The 26,297-nt window shown below is 40.0% G+C and overlaps 1 long non-coding RNA gene and 1 other non-coding gene across 3 annotated transcripts; one reads left to right on the top strand and one right to left on the bottom strand.

Moving 5' to 3' along the window:
- Nucleotides 1-472: 472 nt before the first annotated feature.
- On the bottom strand, nucleotides 473-25,039 carry Gm33458. 2 transcript variants are annotated; one of them, XR_374377.1, is made up of 3 exons: nucleotides 25,001-25,039; nucleotides 2,392-2,572; nucleotides 473-512 (listed from the first exon to the last, which is right to left on the bottom strand). It is a non-coding gene; the product is annotated as a predicted gene, 33458 (long non-coding RNA). The 2 variants fall into 2 exon arrangements; XR_374376.1 differs by lacking the exon at nucleotides 25,001-25,039 and adding an exon at nucleotides 9,335-9,406.
- Nucleotides 9,546-9,642, top strand: Mir195b (microRNA 195b). The gene has a single exon (NR_105751.1). It is a non-coding gene; the product is annotated as a microRNA 195b (primary transcript).
- Nucleotides 25,040-26,297: the final 1,258 nt, after the last annotated feature.

The following is a 26,297-nucleotide window of genomic DNA, read 5'->3' on the forward strand; positions in this document are numbered from 1 at the left end:
GCCAGATTGAATCAGTTCTCTTGGAGAGGAGTTTGAGCCAGAGCAGAGTTGAACCAGCCAACCAGAGTTCAGAAAGAGAAAAAGGATGAGCTTATTCAGCAGTAAGCCTCAGAGATGACATTTACATGAGGTGAATAAAAGTTACATTTACATAAATTTCTAAACATAAAAATGTAAAACTACCTCCTATCCTAACATTAAAGTATTTACCATACTCCAACAAAGTAACTCCCTCCTAATGCTGTGAGAAAGTGGCTTGTTGTAGGAGATAGAGTGTCCAATTCATTGTATGAGTTTTCCTGGGAAAAATGGAGAGAGATGATTTACAATGCTGTAACTTTATGTTGCTGCTATTGCTGCTGCTGCTGCTGCTGCTGCTGCTGGTGCTGCTGCTGCTGCTGCTGCTGCTGGTGCTGCTGCTGCTGCTGCTGCTGCTGCTGCTGCTGCTGCTGGTGGTGGTGGTGGTGCTGCTGCTGCTGCTGCTGCTGCTGCTGCTGCTGCTGCTGCTGCTGCTGGTGAGTGATAGTGGAACAGTTTACAACAGGATCTGGAGATTATAACATTCAAACCTAAAATTTGATGTGTTCTCTTTAGGCTGAAGTGTTACCATTAGGAAAAAATAGATCTCCACTTGATGATGTTTATCTTAATTTTAGTTTCATAAGCTTATTTAAATTAGTACCAAGAAGAGGATATTAGATCTTGAACAATAAACTAATGTCAGTATGTGTAAGTGCATTGTTGACGGCTTAAAAAAAAAGACAACTTCCATTAACAGAGATTGTATACTGAATACTATTCTTTTTTTTATTATTGGTTTTTCAAGACAGGGTTTCTCTGTATAGCCCTGGCTGACCACTGGATACTATTCTTAAATGGAAATAATTTGGTACCAGAAATGAACTTAAGAAGAGAAAGAACTCTATGCTGAGGGCTTTAATGTGCACCTAGGGTAGATAGGTAGCACGTGACATACACATATATTGAAGTCCTCCCATATGGTAATGAAAGAAATGTTGATCTTTATGATATATGCAGAGTTTAAGAAGCCATACCTAGCACTGAAATCCAATATGAAGCTTCCCTATATTGAGGATCCTTCTGTTATCCTTACATCTTTGCAAGGGTTTGTTAAATGTTACAATCTGGCCTCATCTGTGCTTTGAAAAATTAGGAAAACTACCTAAGTCAGTGCTTGGGACATACTAGAACTCAGTAGTGCATTTGCATTCTTTTACTTGAGGTTGAATATTGACAGCAGCAGCATCTTCCCAGGGGAAGTCATATCTTCCACCATTGCTGGAGAAGATAGGCTGCAAAGCAGACAGGTTTCTGTGCATGCTCAACAGCAGAAAGCCAGGCAGAAGCTGAAGAATATTAGATATTAATGGAGGAGCTCAGCTATCTCTTGTGAGACTAGGCAGGGGCCTAGCAAACACATAAGTGGATGCTCACAGTCAGCTATTGGATGGATCACAGGGCCCACAATGGAGGAGCTAGAGAAAGTACCCAAGAAGCTAAAGGGATCTGCAACCCTGTAGGTGCAACAACATTATGAACTAACCAGTACCCCGGAGCTCTTGACTCTAGCTACATATGTATCAAAAGATGGCCTAGTCAGCCATCACTGCAAAGAGAGGCCCATCGGACACACAAACTTTATATGCCCCAGTACAGGGGAACGCCAGGGCCAAAAAAAAATGAGAATGGGTGGGTAGGGAAGTGTGGGGGAGGGTATGGGGGACTTTTGGGATAGCATTGGAAATGTCATTGAGGAAAATATGTAATAAATAAAAATAAATAAATAAATAAATTTTAGGATTGTTTTTCTAAAAAAATATATATCTTTCAAATATTTCTATCCTTTCAAATATTCTAGAAGAAAAAGAAAATCAAGGGCAATAGGAGTTTGGGGAAAGAGTCTGTTACTATCCAACATAGCAGCTACTGAACAAATGACACAAACAGCAAGCTCTTGGTTTGTACACTCAGATGTTTCTATGACTCCAATCATTCCAATTCTATTGTTTATTGTGTTTTAACCCACTTTGACAAATAAGCTAATATATAGTGATCACATAAAATTATTGCTTTTAAAATAAAGGGATACTCACCTTACCTTTATGCTCAAGAATATACACGCCTCTTAGTACTAAAAGTTGTCTCACTTCAACCATTACTTTACTTTGCTTCTATTTTCTATTTCTCTTACTTCCACACAAAACTTTTAACTAGTTCTGGAAAATGCTGCATTCACCTCCTGTCCCTGCTGGCTTTTGGAAGCCTTCTTAGTGAGTAATGATATAACCAAAAGGTGAGGAAAAGAAGGAAAAGGGAGAGAAGGTAAGAGTCCTGAACAATCAACACTCCGGTTAATTTCTTCTGTCTTACCTTTGGTTCATACAGGAACATGGAAACATTCCCCAATATTAAGAGTGTTCTGACTGGGAACTGTTGACTGTCTCACATAGGAAAGGGAAGTAACATCTCTTCTGTAATTGTCAAGTGAAATTTTCAGGTAGGATCTTTCAACCATGATGTAGAGCCAGTTTAAAGTTCTTCCAGGTGTCATCTAGCAGTAACAGAAACAGAAATAAGTCCAGGAAAGATGGGTTACAGATCTTTTCATTCATCCTCCTGTCTCCTAACACAGCAACATTTTCACTTTGCTTCAAAATTGGCAACTTCACCAGAAAAGGTAGCTATTTTACTTGGTAAATACAGGTGGGTCCCATATTTTTCCCAATAAATACATTCTGCGAAATGCATATAAATCAAATATTTTTAAATGTGCTATATGAGATTCCACTTTTTAAAAATTTGTGTCAGGATTTCTTGTTTATAAAAGTAAATGTCATTTTTGGATTAAATAATTGTTTATGGTATTTTTAATTAAGGCATACTTGTAGCCTAAAAAACAAGTTAATATAATATATTGTTCTGCCTGAGGGCTCCTACAGTACAAAACTGGCAAATTAGAAACATTTTGGACTCTTAAATGTGTGTTGTTGATCATATGGAAGTGTGTAATTCTGAATTGAGAATTTTTGATATCCTTGAATTATTAAGGTACCCTATGCTTCATTTCAGGATATTTCACTTGAGTTAAGTATCTCTCCTAAGCCAAGGTCACAGCTAAGTAGTGACAGAACTAGGTTTGAACCTTTCTATTTGCCCAATGTCCTATAAATGTCCCACACAGCCCATAGTGCTGAAGCCATGTTCTCAAGATCTCCATACATCACTATTCCATCTTCCAGCCTAGTCCTCTGCATCCTTACAACCCATTATTTGCTGTAATGAAGGCTGATAATGCCTTTCTGTCTTCAAAGGTAGCATTCACAACAATTCACAGATATTATGGAATGACTCTCACTAACCAATCTTAACTTCTCATCTTTAAGAACAATCCTTTAAGACCTAGTAATGCACATGCTTAGGAAAATAACACAGCCATAATTCTCCAAGGTCAGCAGTGCAATGCAGAAAAAACAATTATAAAATGAATTTATATTTGTTTGATATCTCAGAATTAAATAACAATATAGATATACCATAGAAATATTAAAATAATTATTTCCATTTTATAACACTCTTAGTTTATAAGTGTATATGTTTTCCCATACCAACTGAAGAAATTCAGATTAAATTATGCATACTACAACTAATCTCTGACCTGAATAACTCATGCATTGTAGAAATTATATTCATGTGAATAAAGCTAAACAGGGATAATACTCTTCCTTATATCATACACACATACATACATACATACATACATACATACATACATACATACATAAACCAAAGGGAGGGTGAAGGAGAAAGTGATGGAAGATAGAGGGGTAAATAAGGTAGATAAAGAAAAGTGGTAAGAAAGAAAAAATGCTGATAAGTAGACACCTGAGCAAAACGAGTAAATTTTTAACTAAAAAGTAAAAGTTTATTATTATAAAATAAGCCAATTCTTACCCTTTTGTTTTTCCATATCCTTAAATTTCTAAATATATATATATTTATATTTAGATATATATTGTATATATATTTATATTATAATATATATTATATTTATATAAAACATTAAATAGAATGTGGTATGATAATCAGAGTAAAGCAAATTCTACTGATTACAGAGAGCTAGATGTACAAGTTCTTGCACAGAAAAATGGTCAAGTTCACCACACTAAGCAGGAAATAAAATTATGTCTTTGTGAAAAGAGACAGAAGAGTCAGAGGGGATGAAGAAACATTTGTCAGGTTACCCTACTCTAATGCTTTCTGGAACCTCTTTATCTCTTGCTTATCATGTAGTCCATATGCAAGATGCAGTCCCTAATGCTGTCCTGTGGCCCTGGGACATGGTGAAAAGTTATATATATGGATCTCACAGAGAGAACCATTTCCCACTTCAAATCAGGAATGGCTCCCCATGGCTGCTCAACCTTAGGAACTTGGAGTGTATCCATGGTCCAAGAACTGCCAAGGTAATTTTGTGCTGGCTAAAGCCCAGAGAGGAGCTTTTCTTCACATGCTATTGATCACAGACAGGAATATATCTTTCTTAACTGGGTGAGCTGCCCTTTAAAAGTCTCCCACTTCAGTGTAATAGGACAGATCGAATATTTTTCCATGTTAGTGGGTGGAAGTTTTTCCAGTGACACCCAGTTGCTCTTTTCTTGCACCAAGCAAAATACAGATTTCCTTTGGGTACAACAGACATCAAAAAATAAAAATGTAGCTGTCTTACATTCAATGCAAAATGACATCCAAATAAATCACACATCAGAAATCACACTCGGCAAAAGTTTAGCTTCTATTTTAAAATATTTTGGCACCTGATATAAATGCAAGAGAATTCTGCAGACCACTTATAAAGACTTCTGTAATAATAATAATAATAATATACATTTTAGGCTTCCCTGAAATGTAGAATGAGAGCTAGTCAAACCCAGCATATATAATATAAAACCATGTAATTTAAATATATACAATATATTTCAATAATAGAATATATTTCAACATATTGAATATAATTCTAATATATTGAGATATATTTAAATAACTCCCAAACTAATAAGTAGGAATCTGACCTATAGGAACAAATTGTAGCTGGCTTCAGTGCCCATGTAACACAGAATTTGCCTCAACAGTAAGAACCTTAGCAAATCAGGTGCAAATAAAAATCCATTACAAACCTTTCTAGGTGAAATTGTTAAATAGGTCCCAAGACTGAAAACATTCTCCTATACACAGAAAATCCTTTTGAATCCCAATTCAAATTAATCTTAATTCACTTCATTCTATGTAAATCCCAATCTGAAATTTCAATGGTGTGATCATTTCATTTGAGAAGTTTGTTTTGAAAATTCATTGTTTCTCTCAGCAATAATGGAATTCTTCCTCAAAAAAATAAGTTATATTCAGAGGCAGACTAAGGGAAAGTATATACCTCCTTTCTTTAAAAATGTCCATTTTTATATGTCTAATAATAATAAATAAAAATTAAATATAGGACATCTATATGAAATGTTAACAAGACATGTTCCTGACCTACATGTGTGTGTGTATGTGTGTATATATATTAAATATATCTCAATATATTAGAATTATATTCAATATGTTGAAATACATTCTATATATATATGTAACTCATTGAAAGAGTAGTTTAGTAGGAACACTAGCTCGGGAATATATAATACATTGATTAAAATGTTAAAGTTGATATTTGAACTTTGTAACCTGTCAATCCAATATGATTATGAGTTAATTCTCTTGGCAAAATACCTTACAACTTTGGGGAGATTTTTCTTGACAATTGAGCAACTGAAAAGAACCATGGTATACAACATTTTCTACACTTTAGATATGATGGCAATGCATGTTGCTTGACCTTTTCCCTAAGATGAGAGATAGCTTTAGTCTATAGATGATCTATCCTTACAAAGAAAGCTCAAACAATATATTCAATTTTTTTCAATTTAGTGTTGTCAAATACTATAGAAGAAGAAGAAAGGTATATTTCTTTATAATCTCTTGGTTATAATATAAATATAATCTTAAAATTAAGGAAAAAGAAAACATGACTTAATGTAAAGGAAATTTAATCCAGCAATATGGTTGCTCGTGCAAGGGATAACATCCAAAGGCATGGGTCTGTGAAAAATCAGAGAATGAGAAGGAGCTAGAGGATTAGTCCATATTGCCAAAGTTAGTGTGAGGCCAAGCAGAACAATTCAGTGATCCTACTGGAGTACACACATTTAATTACTCTGGTTGGAAGACACACCTTTAGTACACGCCTTTAATCCCAAATGATAATGTGTAATTGAGTGGTCAATGAAGTAATGAATCAGAAAGATGTGAAATGACGTACTAAGTCAGAGATGGGGTATACCCAACTCAGAGGCGAAAAGCCCAAGGCAGAGAAGCTACTAAAGAGAAGTAAGAGAGATAAGTAGTGTGTGATGTGTGTGTGTATGGCAGTTTTCCCAGGCTTTATGGAGACAGATGGCAGGGAGAAAACAAGCTACACACAACTGAAGATAGAAAAAAATCAGAGAATGAGAAAGAGCCAGAGTATTAGTCCATATTGCCAAAGTTAGTATGAGGCCAAGCAGAACAATTCAGTCAGAAGGTGTGAGAAGCCAGATTGATTCAGTCAGCTTGGAAACAAATTTGAGCCAGAACAGTAGAGTGAAACCAGACAGCCAGAGTTCAGAAAAAACTAGAAAGGGTGATGCGGTAAGCCTCAGAAGCAATTACATCTGTCGAACAAAAGTTACATTTACAATTTAAGATTAGGTCACTGACAAGGTGTGCTTGCTCATTTTTATTGAATCAGGTATTTTATGAAAAATTTTCTGACTACCTTTTAGCATTGTGAATAGCAAGTAGAAACAACTAATGCTGTAGGGAACACTAATTACATGATGCTCCTCTAATATTCTTATTATGTATGCAAATGAGGCTCTAGAAGGACTGTCACAAAACAAGTTAAATAGCAGAGCACAGAAAGAAAACACAATTCTACACAGAAGAGATATGGAAGACTTTATCAAGGAGACACCTGATTTCTGGAATATATTTTCTATTGAAACAAAAAGCAACAGGGAGAAGGGGCCTAAAGCATAGGGAAAGGGCAATTGGGTACATCAAAACAAAGTATCACACTTTTCCTCATATGTAGAACACAAACGCGCGCGCGTATGCACGTGCGCGCACACACACACACACACACACACACACACACACACACACACACACCTCTGTAAGTAAAGAAAAGGGCCTAGCAAGGATCAGAGGAGTGAGACAGCAAAGGAGCAAATTGTTTCAAATTAAAATGATATAGGTTTATAAAGATATCACAAGGAATCCATTATTTTGTATGGTAACTAAGAAAGTTAACAACAAGAAAACATTTAAAACAAATTTTTTTTTAATTTAAGGAATAGCATGTGTCCCAGAAATAATCAAGAAATTTTTAAAAAGTTCAAAACAACTACAGAATTAAAAAAAAAAAAGATGAAAGAAGTGATAGACTCATGGACCCTAGTCAGAGAAGACATGAATGTATTCTCCAAGTAAAAGCAATATGGATTCCCCCTTGCCTATTTACCAACTTCTCCACACTCTCACTGGAACATAAACACTTAAACACATCTCTCTCTCTCTCTCTGTAAATAAATGAAATAAAAATTAAAAATAAAGAATGTAGAGCAAGTTGAGTTAGTCTGGTGAGTGAAAATGATTCACTAGGTAATTTTGATGAAGTATTTGGGGAACAGAGAGAAGAGATCATTAATTTTTATGGCTAGAGAGAGAGCTTTCAAATGACTGCAAAAAAATTTTGGCAGCTATTCTAGAATAAATAATAATTGCCATAATAGAATACCATTTGAAAAGTGATCACATGAGTGGACAGAAAAGAGAGTTCATGAATTCTTTCATAAGTTGAGAGCCATTTGAAAGATTATTAGTCTTCTTAGCTGGTATTGATATATCACTTCATCATAAACCAAGCTCACTAGTAACTTCTCAAATCACCTATTAAGATTTATACCTAGCCAAGCATACTGGCTCAAACCTTTAATCCCAGCATTCAGGAAGATTAGACAGAATTTGTGAGTTCAAGGCCAGTCTGGACTACATAATGAGATCCTGTCTCAAAAAAAAAGGGGTGGGGGTGAAGATTCATGTGTTATATAATGGATGTGCTCTTTAGATATTCCTTGAACATCACAAATTTTAAATCTAGTATTTTTAAATGTCCAAAAAAGAAAATGTTTATTTAAAGATATCCTGTGATAAATGTTTAGTCAAGGAAGTATCCCTTCGTAACATGAATAATTCCCCTATGATTATAGGTTAGTCACTTTGAATTTTCATATATTGAATTATGTTTTCATAAAGGGAGTATATCCTGACTGGCAATGATTTTATGTTGCAAACTGTATATCTTCAACTTATTTGAAATTTCAGTGTAAAATGAATGCAAACATTATTCTAATCACCTATACACCATAAATATGCCAAAATATCCTTAGCCAATGAAAAACTCCCCACCAGTAAAGACATACTTTCATAAAAGGCAAATTAGATACATATTCTTATGGAAAAGAATTTAAATATATTCTTTGACTCGTGTTCTACAATTTTATTCCAAAGCAGCCATGCTGCATCCTACAAAACTTAATGCTTAGCAGTGTATTTGTATGGTTTTCTTTCTTTTGTTGCCTCTCCATTTGGCAGAACATGCAGTACTATACAGGCATGTGCCTGAATATATTGAGCCATGTCCTGCCAAGAGTCCACACAACGCTTAGAACTGTTTCATTTTAAAAGAATGTGTGGCTTTTGCATGCTCTGGCACTTTTATATGACTGACACCAAAATCTCTGTAAAAGGCAGAACCTACTTGTCATTTGAAATTTACAAAAGTACAATGAGTTTTAACAGTAATGAATACTGGAGCCAAGGAACAGCCACTTCTTATTGGTTGACCTGCCTCTAACAGAAAGATGGCTTGAAGTTCAGAGTAGCATGTATACCTTTTATGTGCATTTTTATAAGTGCTTACCAAATATTTAATAGTCAGCCAATATGTTTACAGTTTATATCTAATAATTTTTCCCCTAAGTGAAGTGGAGCTAATGAGAAACTGATTCTTCTCACCTTGGATTTGTACAAGTAGCCAATGAATTTTTTTTTCAATTAAGACAGTTGTTTGTACCATTCACTACTGAATTAGCAGTGTGGGGGCCAAAGAAGCTACTTTATCTACATTGAGAAAACGGCTTTGTCATCTTAACCACTGTCTTTCAACTCTGCGAAATACCTGAAATTCTGCTATGAATGCAAATTCACACTAGGATCCATTCAGTATGCTGAGTAGGTGGCCAGCATTCCTACATGAAAGAAACAATATGAATTGTTTTCAAATTTTAGAAATGTACTCTGGATCTTACATTAGATGATGACTCAGGTAGCTACTCTAAAGTTCATTTTCACAAAATTTACTCAGAATTGTTACAGACCTGAAAGGGGACAGAAAGGACTTAAATAGCAGCACAGAAATAGTAGAAAACACAGCCCAACAGCTTTGGCTTGAATTACTGCTCTCCTGTAACTGATATAGTCTTTTTCCAGTTAAATAAGCCATCCAAGACAGCATTTTCTCTTACAGAGTTTGGAAATATATAGTATGTACACAATAGAAATGTTATGAAAAAGGAGAAGGTATGCATCAAACTTTTGCAGGCAGATGGATAGAACTAGAAAATATCATCCTGAGTGAGGTAACTCAGATCCAAAAGGACATGCATGGTATGTACTCACTAATAAGTGGATAATTAGCAAAAAAAAAAAAAAAAGAAAGAAAAAAAGAAAGAAAGAAAAAAAGTACAGAATACCCAAGATACAGTCCACAGAACTCAAAATGTTCAACAAGCTGAAGTACCCAAATAAGGATGCCTCATTCCCACTTGGGAGAGAGAAGAAAGCTATCATAAGTGGGGGTGAGTGTGGGGGGAGGGAGAGATCTGGAAAGGAAAGTGGACTGGGGGTGGGTCGAGGGAACCTAATCTGGTATTGGGTGAGGGAAAAGAACTGAAGCCCTGAGGATCAGCAGAAAGAATGAAAACAGGCAACCTCAGGAGGTAGGAGGTTGGGGGACCCTCTAGAATATACCAGAGACCTGGAGGATGAGAAACTCTCAGGACTCAAAGGGAGTGACTTTAGATGAAAGGCCAGACAGTAGGCAGAGGGAACTTATGGAGTCCACCTCCAGCAGGAAGACAGGGCATCCAATGAGGAAGGGGGTTGCCAATCCACATTCAGAACTCTGATCCATAATTGTTCCTGTATGAGAGAACTGTAGGGATGGAAATGAAGAGGAATCTGAGGAAAAGGATGTCCAGTGACAGGACCAAAGTAGAATCCAGCTCAAGGGGAGGTCCCAAGGTCTGACACTATTACTGAAGCTATGGAGCACTTACAAAAATGGACCTAGCATGACCATACTCTGGCAAACCCAACAAGCAGCTGAGTCAGGGTCAGATATTTGCACCCAACCAATGGACAGAAGATGCTGACCCCTGTGGTTGAATTAGGGAAAGGTTGAAAGAAGCTGAGGAGGAAGGCAAACTTGTAGGAGGACCAGCAGTCTCACTTAACTTGGACCCCCAAGATCTCTCAAACATTGCACCACCAAACAGGCAGCAAACACCAGCTGATATGAGACCCCCAACACATACACCAGAGGACTGCCTGGTCTGGGTTCAATCAGGGATGATGCACCTAACCCTCAAGAGACTGGAGGCCCCAGGGAATTTAGAGGTCAGGTGGGATGGGGGTGGGGGTGGGAGGTAGAGACATCCTCATGGAGACAGGGGGTAGGGAGGAGGTATGGGATGTGAAACAGTCAGAGGGGGGCAGATAAAATATGGAATATAAAAAAATAAACAAACAAACAAACTGAACATTTTACATGAATTGGAAGAATTAAAGTTGTGAGAATGGCTACATAATGAAAGCAAACTCTAGATTTGTTGCAACCCTAATAAAATAGAAATGACATCGGTCAGAGAAATTATAGACAGACAGACAGAGAGACAGACAGACAGACAGACAGACAGACAGATAGACAGATAGATGGATACAAAAAAATGTGGAAAAAGGCTAGATAGCCAAGCAACTCTGTGCATAAAGAGTGATACTGCCAGGTCACAGTGCATGGTCACAAATCCAACTATGGAAACATAGTACAAAACAAGTTGACAAAGTTGGCAATAGCACAAAAATATGTAGGCCAATGCAAGAGAATAAAAGATCCTGAAATAAAGGCACATTGCTTCAGTCAGCTGGCTTCCAACATAGGCATCAAAGATAAGTGCTGGGAAGGGAAACTCTTCAACAAATTGTTCTGAGAATGCCAGACAGATATCTTCATGTAGAAAATGAAATTTTCTAAATCTTCCCCTACATAAAAATCAACTCAAAAACCTTCATACAAGACCTGAAACTCTAAACTGCTCAAGGAAAGCACTTTAAGGCCTAGGCTTACACAAACAGGCTCTGAGATCAGCTCCCAGCAGCTCAGGAAGTAGCAAAAATTGACAAAATGAAATTGCATGGAATTGAAATGTTTCTGCACAGCATAGAAAGCAATCATCTGAGTAAAGAGAAGGGGTAGCCTCTGATGTCCATGTTTTCACTGAGGCATGCACAAGCACTCCACCCCTACCAGTCCTCCCCATATTAAACAAATGTTAAAAAAATTTTTAATTAAAAACATAAAAGCAAAAAGAGAAGAAGAATGATTTGAATGGGGGGGGGGGGAATACGAGAAAAAACCTTTGCTACCATACAACTAGCATCTAGAAACTAAGGGCAACGAAATCAAACTAATTTTAAACACAGAGGAAATGACTAACCAAATTAATAATGTAAGAATTAAATAAGTAAACACTTGTCAAAAATGGAAAACATCTGGTCAATAAACACAATGAAGAGGTATTTAGGGGAGATTATATATCACTCAGTTGTTAAGATCAAGTACTGCTCTTACAGAGGTCCCAAGTTCAGTGTCCAGACCAGGCAGATCACAACTGTGTGTAACTCCAGCTACAGGCCTCTCCTGGCCTCTTCAGGCATGCACAGTCTCTCTCTCTCTCTCTCTCTCTCTCTCTCTCTCTCTCTCTCTCTCTCTCTCTCTCTCTCTCTCACACACACACACACACACAGGATAGGTAGATGATACACAGATGGAGAGATAGATAGATAGATAGATAGATAGATAGATAGATAGATAGATAGATACATACATACATACATACATACATACATACATGCATGCATACATACATATATACATACATGGATACATAAATACACATATATTTACATATATAAATAGATACATTTTCAGCACCCTTAGTTTCACTGATATAAAACATCAAAACTACACTGAGACATCTATTCCCAGAGAAACTATCATTACAAAAGAAAACAGTAATATAGTGAAGATGTCAGACACTGCTGGTGTTGCCCCTGTGGAAAAAGAGTTTCCTCACAAAACCAAAACAAAGCCATCTTGTGATCCAGCTACTCCTGGGAACATACCCAAAGAAATAGATCTAAGACTCAATACTAGAGTGATATTTGCTTGTTCCTGTTTACTGTGGCATTATTCTCAAGAGTCAAGAGAATAAACAAATTTTACTCCAACAAATGAGTGGATTGAGCAATAATGGTATATCTGCACAATGGTGTTTCATTCAATCAAGAAAATGATGGATTCATCCATGATCTATTAAGTAAATTAAGTCAAACAGGTGGATATGACCTCTTTTCATGCAGTAGTAGAACCTAGGTAATATGTGCACACATACACACACATATCTATACAGATGTTATATATGCAACATATAAGAAAAGTGGACTATTTGGAGAGTAGAAAGAGGTGAGTGGGAAAGAAATAGACATGACTGTCCTGAGAGCTTATTATGGTCAAAATGCATGACGTACTTGAAAGGTGTGTCAATATCAAAACCACCACATGGTCCAAACAATGAACACTGACAAATTTAAAATTGCCTCAAAATTTTCACTTCTTAAATTTATAACTTCTTAATCATGTTTGCTGGCTTAGCAGTCAGTCACCATTACTATTCTGTAATACATAGTGTTGTAAGATGTCAGGAGTGCACCTAATTACTATTCAGTATCACTTTTCTCTTCTCTCCCTTCCCTTCCCTTCCCTTCCCTTCCCTTCCCTTCCCTTCCCTTCCCTTCCCTTCCCTTCCCTTCCCTTCCCTTCCCTTCCCTTCCCTTCCCTTCCCTTCCCTTCCCTTCCCTTCCTTTCCTTTCCTTTCCCTTCCTTCCCTTCCCTTCCCTTTCCTTCCCTTTCTCTTCTCTTCTCTTCTCTTCTCTTCTCTTCTCTTCTCTTCTCTTCTCTTCTCTTCTCTTCTCTTCTCTTTTCTTTCTTTCTTTCTTTCTTTCTTTCTTTCTTTCTTTCTTTCTTTCTTTCTTTCTTTCTTCCTTTCCTCCTTTCTTCTTTGAGTATTAATATCCACCATTGTGTGTTCCAGGAAGATGAATCAGCAGGCAAAAATCTCTTGTCTCCAAGAACAGTGGCCTGAAACATATGTGGAGAACCAGTGCCCAAAAGTTGTCCTCTAATTCTCTAAATTCCATTCTAATTTCCATGTCTCATACACATGTAAAGAGAGGGAGAGGGGGAGAGGAGAGGAGAGGAGAGAACATAATTAGAACATAATGAAAGGCAAAACATATTAGTGTACATGTCAATATTTATACTTTATATTTAGTGAATCCTCTGCAGACACAATGTTTCAGAGACACATGCACACACATACGCGCGCACACACACACACAACAATGGCATTCCATAATCACTACTTTAAATGAAGGATTTAAATCTGAAATTTGTTTTTCTCAAGGTATCTGTGACAGAACTTTGAGAATTCATTTTTCTTCAGCCATAGGAGCCTCTGCTTCTGGAGATGTCTGACCTAAATCCCTTTCCTCTCTGGCTCTGTTCTCACAGGTAATACCTATGTTTCTTTCAACATGCAGGTTCAGATGTACAACTTCCTTGCATTTTTGCTGGTCTGAGTCCTCCCTTCTCTCCTAACTCATAACTCTGTGCAGCTGCATGTTACTTCCCTGTTCCAAAAGCTCAGACAGGTTATCTACGATCCTTCCTTAGGAGACTTGTCAGTGGTATAGACAGGGACATTGTGACTTAACTACCCTGTTAGATAATATAGTACATAAGAGTGTCATGAGTCTCCATGACCTGTTTCCCCTGAGACACTTAGCACTTTGCTTCATATATGAACAGAACTTATGAAATAGGCAAACTGGATAACTTCCTCACCAGCTGTCTTTATATTCCTTAATCATGGCTCTTGTTGGTAAAAGCTTTAAGTGCATATTTGACATTGTTATTTATAAATGTTATGTTTTCATACACAAATTAATTATATTAATAAAATATGTACATAAAGTATGCAAATGTAAATTTTAAAGCCTATAAATAAACTGAGGTAGAATCCATAAGCTTTTCTTTCCAAAGGTAAGCATGGTTAGAAATTCAGAAAATTCTCAGTTTGTTTGCTGTGTAACTATGTATTTACCGTAGGTGTACTTTACTGGCACTTAATTCTGTGTGCTTTCTTTTCTCTATGCTTTTATTTTTCTGTTTAGGAAACAGAAAAAGGGAAACAATATGAACCAGAAGCTCTTTTGCTGTCTGTAAATCCCAAATTTGCTTATAATCGAAATGAGATGCCTGAGATCATGTAAATGTGGACAGATCATGTAAATAATCAACTCCACATAGTCACTCTCTCCATAAACACACTGTGACAGAGAGAATAATTAATGGTAATAATAATAAATTTAATGTAACAGATCTTGGTGGAGCAAACTCATTGTGGCCATAAATAGCAGCTGCTAACACACAAAGACTAAGTGCCAAGTGGCTAAAGTAATTACTACACAAGTAACTACTGTGGAAAAAGAATTCTATTTCCTAATCACAGTCCTTTTCCTGCTCTAGAGCTGCCCATGCTACCAAGTACCTGTGCTAAGAAAGCTGTGTCTCTCAGTTTATAATTAAGATAATATTTCTAGATGACATTAATCTGAAGAAACTATTATTTCAATACGTGGTAGAATACTTTGGAAACTTTAAATGTAAATTGTTAAATAATTATCCTCCATGCATAGTGTTGGTATTGCACATAATTTTAATATAACCCATTAATGAAATTCTTCAGCAAAACATAAATCGGAATCTGCCCATTGTTCAGCAACTGATGTTTAATATATTGGTTTGTTCCAAATTCCTTAACACCAAAAGGCTTTCCCATGTCAAGTCTATATTTTTTCTCTAAAGCATAATAGAGTGTTACCTTGCATTGTGTCTCTAATAAAACACTATTTCTAGTTCTTATCTGCTTCTAAAGCCCACAGTAATTTAACCCTCTTAGATATATAATATATATGAAATGTTGCAGACAAACAACTAATATATAACTAAAATATACTTGAGGTTTTGAACATTGAATCCAGATTCATTTTGTTACAGTATCATGTACACAAATGTATAGTAGTATTAGGAAGTTAGCTCAGTTGGTAATATGTTTGTCCCATAAACATAAGGACTTTAGTTCGATTTTCTGGAATGAAAGTCAGCCACTGTGACTTGTGCTTGTGACTACAGTGCTGAGAAGGCAGAGATGGAAGAATCCTGAGGTTTGATGAAGAGCCAATCTAACCTAAATAGAGAGTTCCCAATAAGTTAGAGACTCAATTTCTAAAATGAAGGTGGCTGGCCCTTGAAACATGACATCTGAGTGAGCGAAATCTCTGACCTCTCTGCTTATACACATGAATCAAACACACATGAACACATATGTACACAGAAATAAATGTCTGCACAAAAAGGGTGTAGTAGCATCAGAAATGAAAATATTAGATTCCAGTTATCACAAAACAAAAAACAAAAACAAAAACAGTAGATAGATGACTCAAGAATTTTATGAGTGCTTCACTGATTCCTGTTATTCTCTGACTGAGAATAAAAACCTACACTCACAACCGCTTTAGTTGCTTCTTCCTTTACCCCATCTCTGATATTGGCTCATAAGTGAAGATGATCCTTTGTGAGATTTTTTTTTGCAACTTCTGTTCTTATATTCTAATATTGTTGGAATTTTTATGAAGTCCCTGTTTTTGTAACAAACGAGTAAGCAAGGGAGGAAACTGAACCACTCTGAAAAAGTTGACTATACAAGAGTCCTTTGCAATGTCTTCTTTACAGGACCACTTTATTTCATATTCTAATTCATTAACATACCACATCGATTCAAGCCATGGGAGTCTCACTGGCTTATAAAAAATTATTTTGTTTGGTTTTGAAGCCTTTTTAGCAATGCAATTTATGATGGAATTGTTTGTCACACCTATTTCTTTTTTTTTTTTTTCCATTTTTTATTAGGTATTTAGCTCATTTACATTTCCAATGCTATACCAAAAGTCCCCCTTACCCACCCACCCCCACTCCCCTACCCACCCACTCCCCCCCTTTGGCCCTGGCGTTCCCCTGTACCGGGGCACACAAAGTCTGCGTGTCCAATGGGCCTCTCTTTCCAGTGATGGCCGACTAGGCCATCTTTTGATACATATGCAGCTAGAGTCAAGAGCTCAGGGGTACTGGTTAGTTCATAATGTTGTTCCACCTATAGGGTTGAAGATCCCTTTAGCTCCTTGGGTACTTTCTCTAGCTCCTCCATTGGGAGCCCTGTGATCCATCCATTAGCTGACTGTGAGCATCCACTTCTGTGTTTGCTAGGCCCCGGCATAGTCTCACAAGAGACAGCTACATCTGGGTCCTTTCGATAAAATCTTGCTAGTATATGCAATGGTGTCAGCGTTTGGATGCTGATTATGGGGTGGATCCCTGGATATGGCAGTCTCTACATGGTCCATCCTTTCATCTCAGCTCCAAACTTTGTTTCTGTAACTCCTTCCATGGGTGTTTTGTTCCCACTTCTAAGGAGGGGCATAGTGTCCACACTTCAGTCTTCATTTTTCTTGAGTTTCATGTGTTTAGGAAATTGTATCTTATATCGTGGGTATCCTAGGTTTTGGGCTAGTATCCACTTATCAGTGAGTACATATTGTGTGAGTTCCTTTGGGATTGTGTTACCTCACTCAGGATGATGCTCTCCAGGTCCATCCATTTGGCTAGGAATTTCATAAATTCATTCTTTTTAATAGCTGAGTAGTACTCCATTGTGTAGATGTACCACATTTTCTGTATCCATTCCTCTGTTGAGGGGCATCTGGGTTCTTTCCAGTTTCTGGCTATTATAAATAAGGCTGCTATGAACATAGTGGAGCATGTGTCCTTCTTACCAGTTGGGGCTTCTTCTGGATATATGCCCAGGAGAGGTATTGCTGGATCCTCCGGTAGTACTATGTCCAATTTTCTGAGGAACCGCCAGACTGATTTCCAGAGTGGTTGTACAAGCCTGCAATTCCACCAACAATGGAGGAGTGTTCCTCTTTCTCCACATCCTCGCCAGCATCTGCTGTCACCTGAATTTTTGATCTTAGCCATTCTCACTGGTGTGAGGTGGAATCTCAGGGTTGTTTTGATTTGCATTTCCCTGATGATTAAGGATGTTGAACATTTTTTCAGGTGCTTCTCTGCCATTCGGTATTCCTCAGGTGAGAATTCTTTGTTCAGTTCTGAGCCCCATTTTTTAAGGGGGTTATTTGATTTTCTGAGGTCCACCTTCTTGAGTTCTTTATATATGTTGGATATTAGTCCCCTATCTGATTTAGGATAGGTAAAGATCCTTTCCCAGTCTGTTGGTGGTCTTTTTGTCTTATAGACAGTGTCTTTTGCCTTGCAGAAACTTTGGAGTTTCATTAGGTCCCATTTGTCAATTCTCGATCTTACAGCACAAGCCATTGCTGTTCTGTTCAGGAATTTTTCCCCTGTGCCCATATCTTCAAGGCTTTTCCCCACTTTCTCCTCTATAAGTTTCAGTGTCTCTGGTTTTATGTGAAGTTCCTTGATCCACTTAGATTTGACCTTAGTACAAGGAGATAAGTATGGATCAATTCGCATTCTTCTACATGATAACAACCAGTTGTGCCAGCATCAATTGTTGAAAATGCTGTCTTTCTTCCACTGGATGGTTTTGGCTCCCTTGTCGAAGATCAAGTGACCATAGGTGTGTGGGTTCATTTCTGGGTCTTCAATTCTATTCCATTGGTCCACTTGTCTGTCTCTATACCAGTACCATGCAGTTTTTATCACAATTGCTCTGTAGTAAAGCTTTAGGTCAGGCATGGTGATTCCACCAGAGGTTCTTTTATCCTTGAGAAGAGTTTTTGCTATCCTCGGTTTTTTGTTATTCCAGATGAATTTGCAAATTGCTCCTTCTAATTCGTTGAAGAATTGAGTTGGAATTTTAATGGGGATTGCATTGAATCTGTAGATTGCTTTTGGCAAGATAGCCATTTTTACAATGTTGGTCCTGCCAATCCATGAGCATGGGAGATCTTTCCATCTTCTGAGATCTTCTTTAATTTCTTTCTTCAGGGACTTGAAGTTTTTATCATACAGATCTTTCACTTCCTTCGTTAGAGTCACGCCGAGATATTTTATATTATTTGTGGCTATTGAGAAGGGTGTTGTTACCCTAATTTCTTTCTCAGCCTGTTTATTCTTTGTGTAGAGAAAGGCCATTGACTTGTTTGAGTTAATTTTATATCCAGCTACTTCACCGAAGCTGTTTATCAGGTTTAGGAGTTCTCTGGTGGAATTTTTAGGGTCACTTATATATACTATCATATCATCTGCAAAAAGTGATATTTTGACTTCCTCTTTTCCAATTTGTATCCCCTTGATCTCCTTTTGTTGTCGAATTGCTCTGGCTAATACTTCAAGTACTATGTTGAAAAGGTAGGGAGAAAGTGGGCAGCCTTGTCTAGTCCCTGATTTTAGTGGGATTGCTTCCAGCTTCTCTCCATTTACTTTGATGTTGGCTACTGGTTTGCTGTAGATTGCTTTTATCATGTTTAGGTATTGGCCTTGAATTCCTGATCTTTCCAGAACTTTTATCATGAATGGGTGTTGGATCTTGTCAAATGCTTTTTCTGCATCTAACGAGATGATCATGTGGTTTTTGTCTTTGAGTTTGTTTATATAATGGATTACATTGATGGATTTTCGTATATTAAACCATCCCTGCATCCCTGGAATAAAACCTACTTGGTCAGGATGGATGATTGCTTTAATGTGTTCTTGGATTCGGTTAGCGAGAATTTTATTAAGGATTTTTGCATCGATGTTCATAAGAGAAATTGGTCTGAAGTTCTCTATCTTTGTTGGATCTTTCTGTGGTTTAGGTATCAGAGTAATAGTGGCTTCATAAAATGAGTTGGGTAGAATACCTTCTACTTCTATCTTGTGAAAAAGTTTGTGCAGAACTGGAGTTAGATCTTCTTTGAAGGTCTGATAGAACTCTGCACTAAACCCGTCTGGTCCTGGGCTTTTTTTGGCTGGGAGACTATTAATAACTGCTTCTATTTCTTTAGGGGATATGGGACTGTTTAGAAGGTCAACTTGATCCTGATTCAACTTTGGTACCTGGTATCTGTCCAGAAATTTGTCCATTTCGTCCAGGTTTTCCAGTTTTGTTGAGTATAGCCTTTTGTAGAAGGATCTGATGGTGTTTTGGATTTCTTCAGGATCTGTTGTTATGTCTCCCTTTTCATTTCTGATTTTGTTAATTAGGATTTTGTCCCTGTGCCCTTTAGTGAGTCTAGCTAAGGGTTTATCTATCTTGTTGATTTTCTCAAAGAACCAACTCCTCGTTTGGTTAATTCTTTGAATAGTTCTTCTTGTTTCCACTTGGTTGATTTCACCTCTGAGTTTGATTATTTCCTGCCGTCTACTCCTCTTGGGTGAATTTGCTTCCTTTTTTTCTAGAGCTTTTAGATGTGTTGTCAAGCTGCTAGTATGTGCTCTCTCCCGTTTTTTCTTGAAGGCACTCATAGCTATGAGTTTCCCTCTTAGAAATGCTTTCATTGTGTCCCAAAGGTTTGGGTACGTTGTGGCTTCATTTTCATTAAACTCTAAAAAGTCTTTAATTTCTTTCTTTATTCCTTCCTTGACCAAGGTATCATTGAGAAGACTGTTGTTCAGTTTCCATGTGAATGTTGGCTTTCTGTTATTTATTTTGTTATTGAAGATCAGCCTTAGTGCATGGTGATCTGATAGGATACATGGGACAATTTCAATATTTTTGAATCTGTTGAGGCCTGATTTGTGACCTATTATGTGGTCAATTTTGGAGAAGGTACCATGAGGTGCTGAGAAGAAGGTATATCCTTTTGTTTTAGGGAAAAATGTTCTGTAGATATCTGTCAGATCCATTTGTTTCATCACTTCTGTTAGTTTCAGTGTGTCCCTGTTTAGTTTCTGTTTCCATGATCTGTCCATTGGTGAAAGTGGTGTGTTGAAGTCTCCCACTATTATTGTGTGAGGCGCAATGTGTGCTTTGAGCTTTACTAAAGTTTCTTTAGTGAATGTGGCTGCTCTTGTATTTGGAGCATAGATATTCAGAATTGAGAGTTCCTCTTGGAGGATTTTACCTTTGATGAGAATGAAGTGTCCCTCCTTGTCTTTTTTGATGACTTTGGGTTGGAAGTCAATCTTATCAGATATTAGGATGGCTACTCCTGCTTGTTTCTTCATACCATTTGCTTGGAAAATTGTTTTCCAGCCTTTCATTCTGAGGTAGTGTCTATCTTTTTCTCTGAGATGAGTTTCCTGTAAGCAGCAAAATGTTGGGTCTTGTTTGTGTAGCCAGTTTGTTAGTCTATGTCTTTTTATTGGCGAGTTGAGACCATTGATGTTAAGAGATATTAAGGAAAAGTAATTGTTGCTTCCTGTTATTTTAGTTGTTAAAGGTGGCATTCTGTTCTTGTAGCTGTCTTCTTTTAGGTTTGTTGAGGGATTACCTTCTTGTTTTTTCTAGGGCGTTGTTCCCGTTCTTGTATTGGTTTTTTTCTGTTATTATCCTTTGAAGGGCTGGATTCGTGGAGAGATAATGCGTGAATTTGGTTTTGTCGTGGAATACTTTGGTTTCTCCCTCTATGATAATTGAGAGTTTGGCTGGGTATAGTAGCCTGGGCTGCAGTTTGTGTTCTCTTAGTGTCTGTATAACATCTGTCCAGGCTCTTCTTGCTTTCATAGTCTCTGGTGAAAAATCTGGTGTAATTCTGATAGGCTTGCCTTTATATGTTACTTGACCTTTTTCCCTTACTGCTTTTAGTATTCTATCTTTATTTAATGCATTTGATGTTCTGATTATTATGTGTCGGGAGGAATTTCTTTTCTGGTCCAGTCTATTTGGAGTTCTGTAGGCTTCTTGTATGTTCATATGCATCTCATTCTTTAGATTTGGGAAGTTTTCTTCAATAATTTTGTTGAAGATGTTTGCTGGACCTTTGAGTTGAAAATCTTCATTCTCATCCACTCCTATTATCCGTACGTTTGGTCTTCTTATTGTGTCCTGGATTTCCTGGATATTTTGAGTTAGGATCTTTTTGCATTTTCCATTTTCTTTGATTGTTGTGCCGATGTTCTCTATGGAATCTTCTGCACCTGAGATTCTCTCTTCCATCTCTTGTATTCTGTTGCTGATGCTCAAATCTATGGTTCCAGATTTCTTTCCTAGGGTTTCTATCTCTAGTGTTGCCTCGCTTTGAGTTTTCTTTATTGTGTCTACTTCCCTTTTTAGGTCTAGTATGGTTTTGTTCATTTCCATCACCTGTTTGTATGTTTTTTCCTCTTTTTCTGTAAGGACTTCTACCTGTTTGATTGTGTTTTCCTGTTTTTCTTTAAGGACTTGTAACTCTTTAGCAGTGTTCTCCTGTATTTCTTTAAGTGATTTATTAAAGTCCTTCTTGATGTCCTCTACCATCATCATGAGATATGCTTTTAAATCTAGGTCTAGGTTCTCAGGTGTGTTGGGGTTCCCTGGACTGGGCGAAGTGGGTGTGCTGGGTTCTGGTGATGGTGAGTGGACTTGGTTCCTGTTAGTAAGATTCCTCCGTTTACCTTTCGCCATCTGGTAATCTCTGGAGTTAGTAGTTATAGTTGACTCTGTTTAGAGATTGTTCTTCTGATGATTCTGTTACCGTCTATCAGCAGACCTGGGAGACAGATTCTCTCCTCTGAGTTTCAGTGCTCAGAGCACTCTCTGCTGGCAAGCTCTCTTACAGGGAAGGTGCGCAGATATCTTGTATTTGGACCTCCTCCTGGCCGAAGAAGAAGGCCCAAAACAGGACCTTTCTCAGACACTGTGTTGCTTTGGCAGTTCCCAGGTAGTACAGACTCTCACCTAAGCAGACTAAATTCCTAAGTTCCTTGGAGTCCCGGGACCAAGATGGCGACCGCTGCTGCTGTGGCTTAGGTCGCCTCCCCAGCCGGGCGGGCACCTGTCCTCCGGTCCGGAAGGTGGCCGGCTGTCCCCGGCCCACACAGGGTGCTGCCTCAGCGCCTCTGTGCTTCTGCCTGTTCCAGAAGCTGTCAGGTTCTCTGGCGCACCCTCTCACCTGTTCAGACTAATTTCCTAAGTTCGGCGGGTCCTGGACCAAGATGGCGACCGCTGCTGCTGTGGCTTAGGCCGCCTCCCCAGCCGGGTGGGCACCTGTCCTCTGGTCCGGAAGGTGGTCGGCTGTCCCCGGCCCACGCAGGGTGCTGCCCCAGCGCCTCTGTGCTTCCGCCTGTTCCAGAAGCTGTCAGGTTCTCTGGCGCACCCTCTCACCTGTTCAGACTAACTTCCTAAGTTCGGCGGGTCCCGGACCAAGATGGCGACCGCTGCTGCTGTGGCTTAGGCCGCCTCCCCAGCCGGGTGGGCACCTGTCCTCTGGTCCGGAAGGTGGCCGGCTGTCCCCGGCCCACGCAGGGTGCTGCCCCAGCGCCTCTGTGCTTCCGCCTGTTCCAGAAGCTGTCAGGTTCTCTGGCGCACCCTCTCACCTGTTCAGACTAATTTCCTAAGTTCGGCGGGTCCCGGATCAAGATGGCGACCGCTGCTGCTGTGGCTTAGGCCGCCTCCCCAGCCGGGCGGGCACCTGTCCTCCGGTCCGGAAGGTGGCCGGCTGTCCCCGGCCCACCCAGGGTGCTGCCTCAGCCCCTCCGCGCTTCTGCCTGTTCCAGAGGCTGTCAGGTTCTCTGGCGCACCCTCTCACCTGTTCAGACTAATTTCCTAAGTTCGGCGGGTCCTGGACCAAGATGGCGACCGCTGCTGCTGTGGCTTAGGCCGCCTCCCCAGCCGGGTGGGCACCTGTCCTCTGGTCCGGAAGGTGGTCGGCTGTCCCCGGCCCACGCAGGGTGCTGCCCCAGCGCCTCTGTGCTTCCGCCTGTTCCAGAAGCTGTCAGGTTCTCTGGCGCACCCTCTCACCTGTTCAGACTAACTTCCTAAGTTCGGCGGGTCCCGGACCAAGATGGCGACCGCTGCTGCTGTGGCTTAGGCCGCCTCCCCAGCCGGGTGGGCACCTGTCCTCTGGTCCGGAAGGTGGCCGGCTGTCCCCGGCCCACGCAGGGTGCTGCCCCAGCGCCTCTGTGCTTCCGCCTGTTCCAGAAGCTGTCAGGTTCTCTGGCGCACCCTCTCACCTGTTCAGACTAATTTCCTAAGTTCGGCGGGTCCCGGATCAAGATGGCGACCGCTGCTGCTGTGGCTTAGGCCGCCTCCCCAGCCGGGCGGGCACCTGTCCTCCGGTCCGGAAGGTGGCCGGCTGTCCCCGGCCCACCCAGGGTGCTGCCTCAGCCCCTCCGCGCTTCTGCCTGTTCCAGAGGCTGTCAGGTTCTCTGGCGCACCCTCTCACCTGTTCAGACTAATTTCCTAAGTTCGGCGGGTCCCGGACCAAGATGGCGACCGCTGCTGCTGTGGCTTAGGTCGCCTCCCCAGCCGGGCGGGCACCTGTCCTCCGGTCCGGAAGGTGGCCGGCTGTCCCCGGCCCACACAGGGTGCTGCCTCAGCCCCTCTGTGCTTCTGCCTGTTCCAGAGGCTGTCAGGTTCTCTGGCGCACCCTCTCACCTGTTCAGACTAATTTCCTAAGTTCGGAGGGTCCTGGACCAAGATGGCGACCGCTGCTGCTGTGGCTTAGGCCGCCTCCCCAGCCGGGTGGGCACCTGTCCTCTGGTCCGGAAGGTGGCCGGCTGTCCCCGGCCCACGCAGGGTGCTGCCCCAGCGCCTCTGTGCTTCCGCCTGTTCCAGAAGCTGTCAGGTTCTCTGGCGCACCCTCTCACCTGTTCAGACTAATTTCCTAAGTTCGGCGGGTCCCGGATCAAGATGGCGACCGCTGCTGCTGTGGCTTAGGCCGCCTCCCCAGCCGGGCGGGCACCTGTCCTCCGGTCCGGAAGGTGGCCGGCTGTCCCCGGCCCACGCAGGGTGCTGCCTCAGCCCCTCCGCGCTTCTGCCTGTTCCAGAGGCTGTCAGGTTCTCTGGCGCACCCTCTCACCTGTTCAGACTAATTTCCTAAGTTCGGCGGGTCCCGGACCAAGATGGCGACCGCTGCTGCTGTGGCTTAGGTCGCCTCCCCAGCCGGGCGGGCACCTGTCCTCCGGTCCGGAAGGTGGCCGGCTGTCCCCGGCCCACACAGGGTGCTGCCTCAGCCCCTCTGTGCTTCTGCCTGTTCCAGAGGCTGTCAGGTTCTCTGGCGCACCCTCTCACCTGTTCAGACTAATTTCCTAAGTTCGGCGGGTCCCGGACCAAGATGGCGACCGCTGCTGCTGTGGCTTAGGCCGCCTCCCCAGCCGGGTGGGCACCTGTCCTCTGGTCCGGAAGGTGGCCGGCTGTCCCCGGCCCACGCAGGGTGCTGCCCCAGCGCCTCTGTGCTTCCGCCTGTTCCAGAAGCTGTCAGGTTCTCTGGCGCACCCTCTCACCTGTTCAGACTAATTTCCTAAGTTCGGCGGGTCCCGGACCAAGATCCACACCTATTTCTTGAAGCAAGATATTGCTCAACCCATTTTAAATTTGGTGGAAATATCACTAATAATAAACTTGATTTTTTTTAATATCTTCTGGAGCCCAGGGTACATTAACAAAAAACATCTCAATTAAGTGTATCTATGAATCACAATATCTAGCCAATCTTGAAAATCTGATTAGATTAAGGTCATATTGAGTCAAAAAGCAAACCTCTGGAAGGACATTTGTAGACTTTACTCAAGCTAAAGTGTGATATGCATGAACTACCTAAAAGTATCTCCCAGGAATCCTTATCTTAAAGAAATATCTTGCCCTTCTCTCAGACTGTGTTCAAAACAACTCCATCATGGCTCATGTGGCAATGGAATTATTGCCTAGCTGACTCTATGGGTCAATGAAAATATGTCATTGAAAAGATAATGTCTATGATCCTATTAATACAGTCATATAAACTCCTGAGTTTGTAGGTTCTCTTTGTACATTCATGAAAATTCAGATTGTGAATGGCCTACTGTCAAACTTGGGTTAAAGAATGTGGCCCATACTCTATGAATAAGCTACCCTGTTAAATAGTTCTGGGTGATATTTAAAAATCCTTGTTATCCATATTCTACTTCAAAAGTTGAGTTTGTCCCATAACACATGACAAATATGATTCAAACTACACAGTATCTATTATCTATTGTATAAAAAGTATTAGCACAGGTAGACCTCTGTAAAGACATTGCATGCAGATAAGTATGTGCTTAAGCTATATGTTATTTTTATTTACATGAAGTTATAGGGTATCCAGTTTCTAGAGCCTGTGTACCCTTAAAATGGTGCTTGCAGGTTTTTTCATCTCCTCTCCAATCATTCTGTCTTTTCCCATTACTTTCTTTCCTTACATCTTTCCTCCCTTCATGCCCCTCCTTTGTTATTTTTTTGTGTATGTGGGTGTCATATTAATGTTCACCCTAATCTTAGCCTCTATTGTGGCTGAGTCCACAAGCATGTACAATGGTACACAGTTGCAGTTTTGTAAGGTGGCATAGTGAACCTATACCTTTCGCACAAAATGAAAAGAATATTGTTGAAAGAGATGGACAACAGAATATCTTGACATTATTTTCGTGATCTTTTAAAAGTACCTAATATTTAAATATATAGGTGCGCTCAGATTGAATGAGAATATCTCCTATAAGCCCATGTATTTTAATACTTGTCCCCAGTTGATGGAACTATTTGAGAAGAGGAGGCAGATGTGAACTT

This window comes from Mus musculus, chromosome 2 (assembly GCF_000001635.26).
Source record: "Mus musculus strain C57BL/6J chromosome 2, GRCm38.p6 C57BL/6J".
NCBI classification, from domain to species: domain Eukaryota; kingdom Metazoa; phylum Chordata; class Mammalia; order Rodentia; family Muridae; genus Mus; species Mus musculus.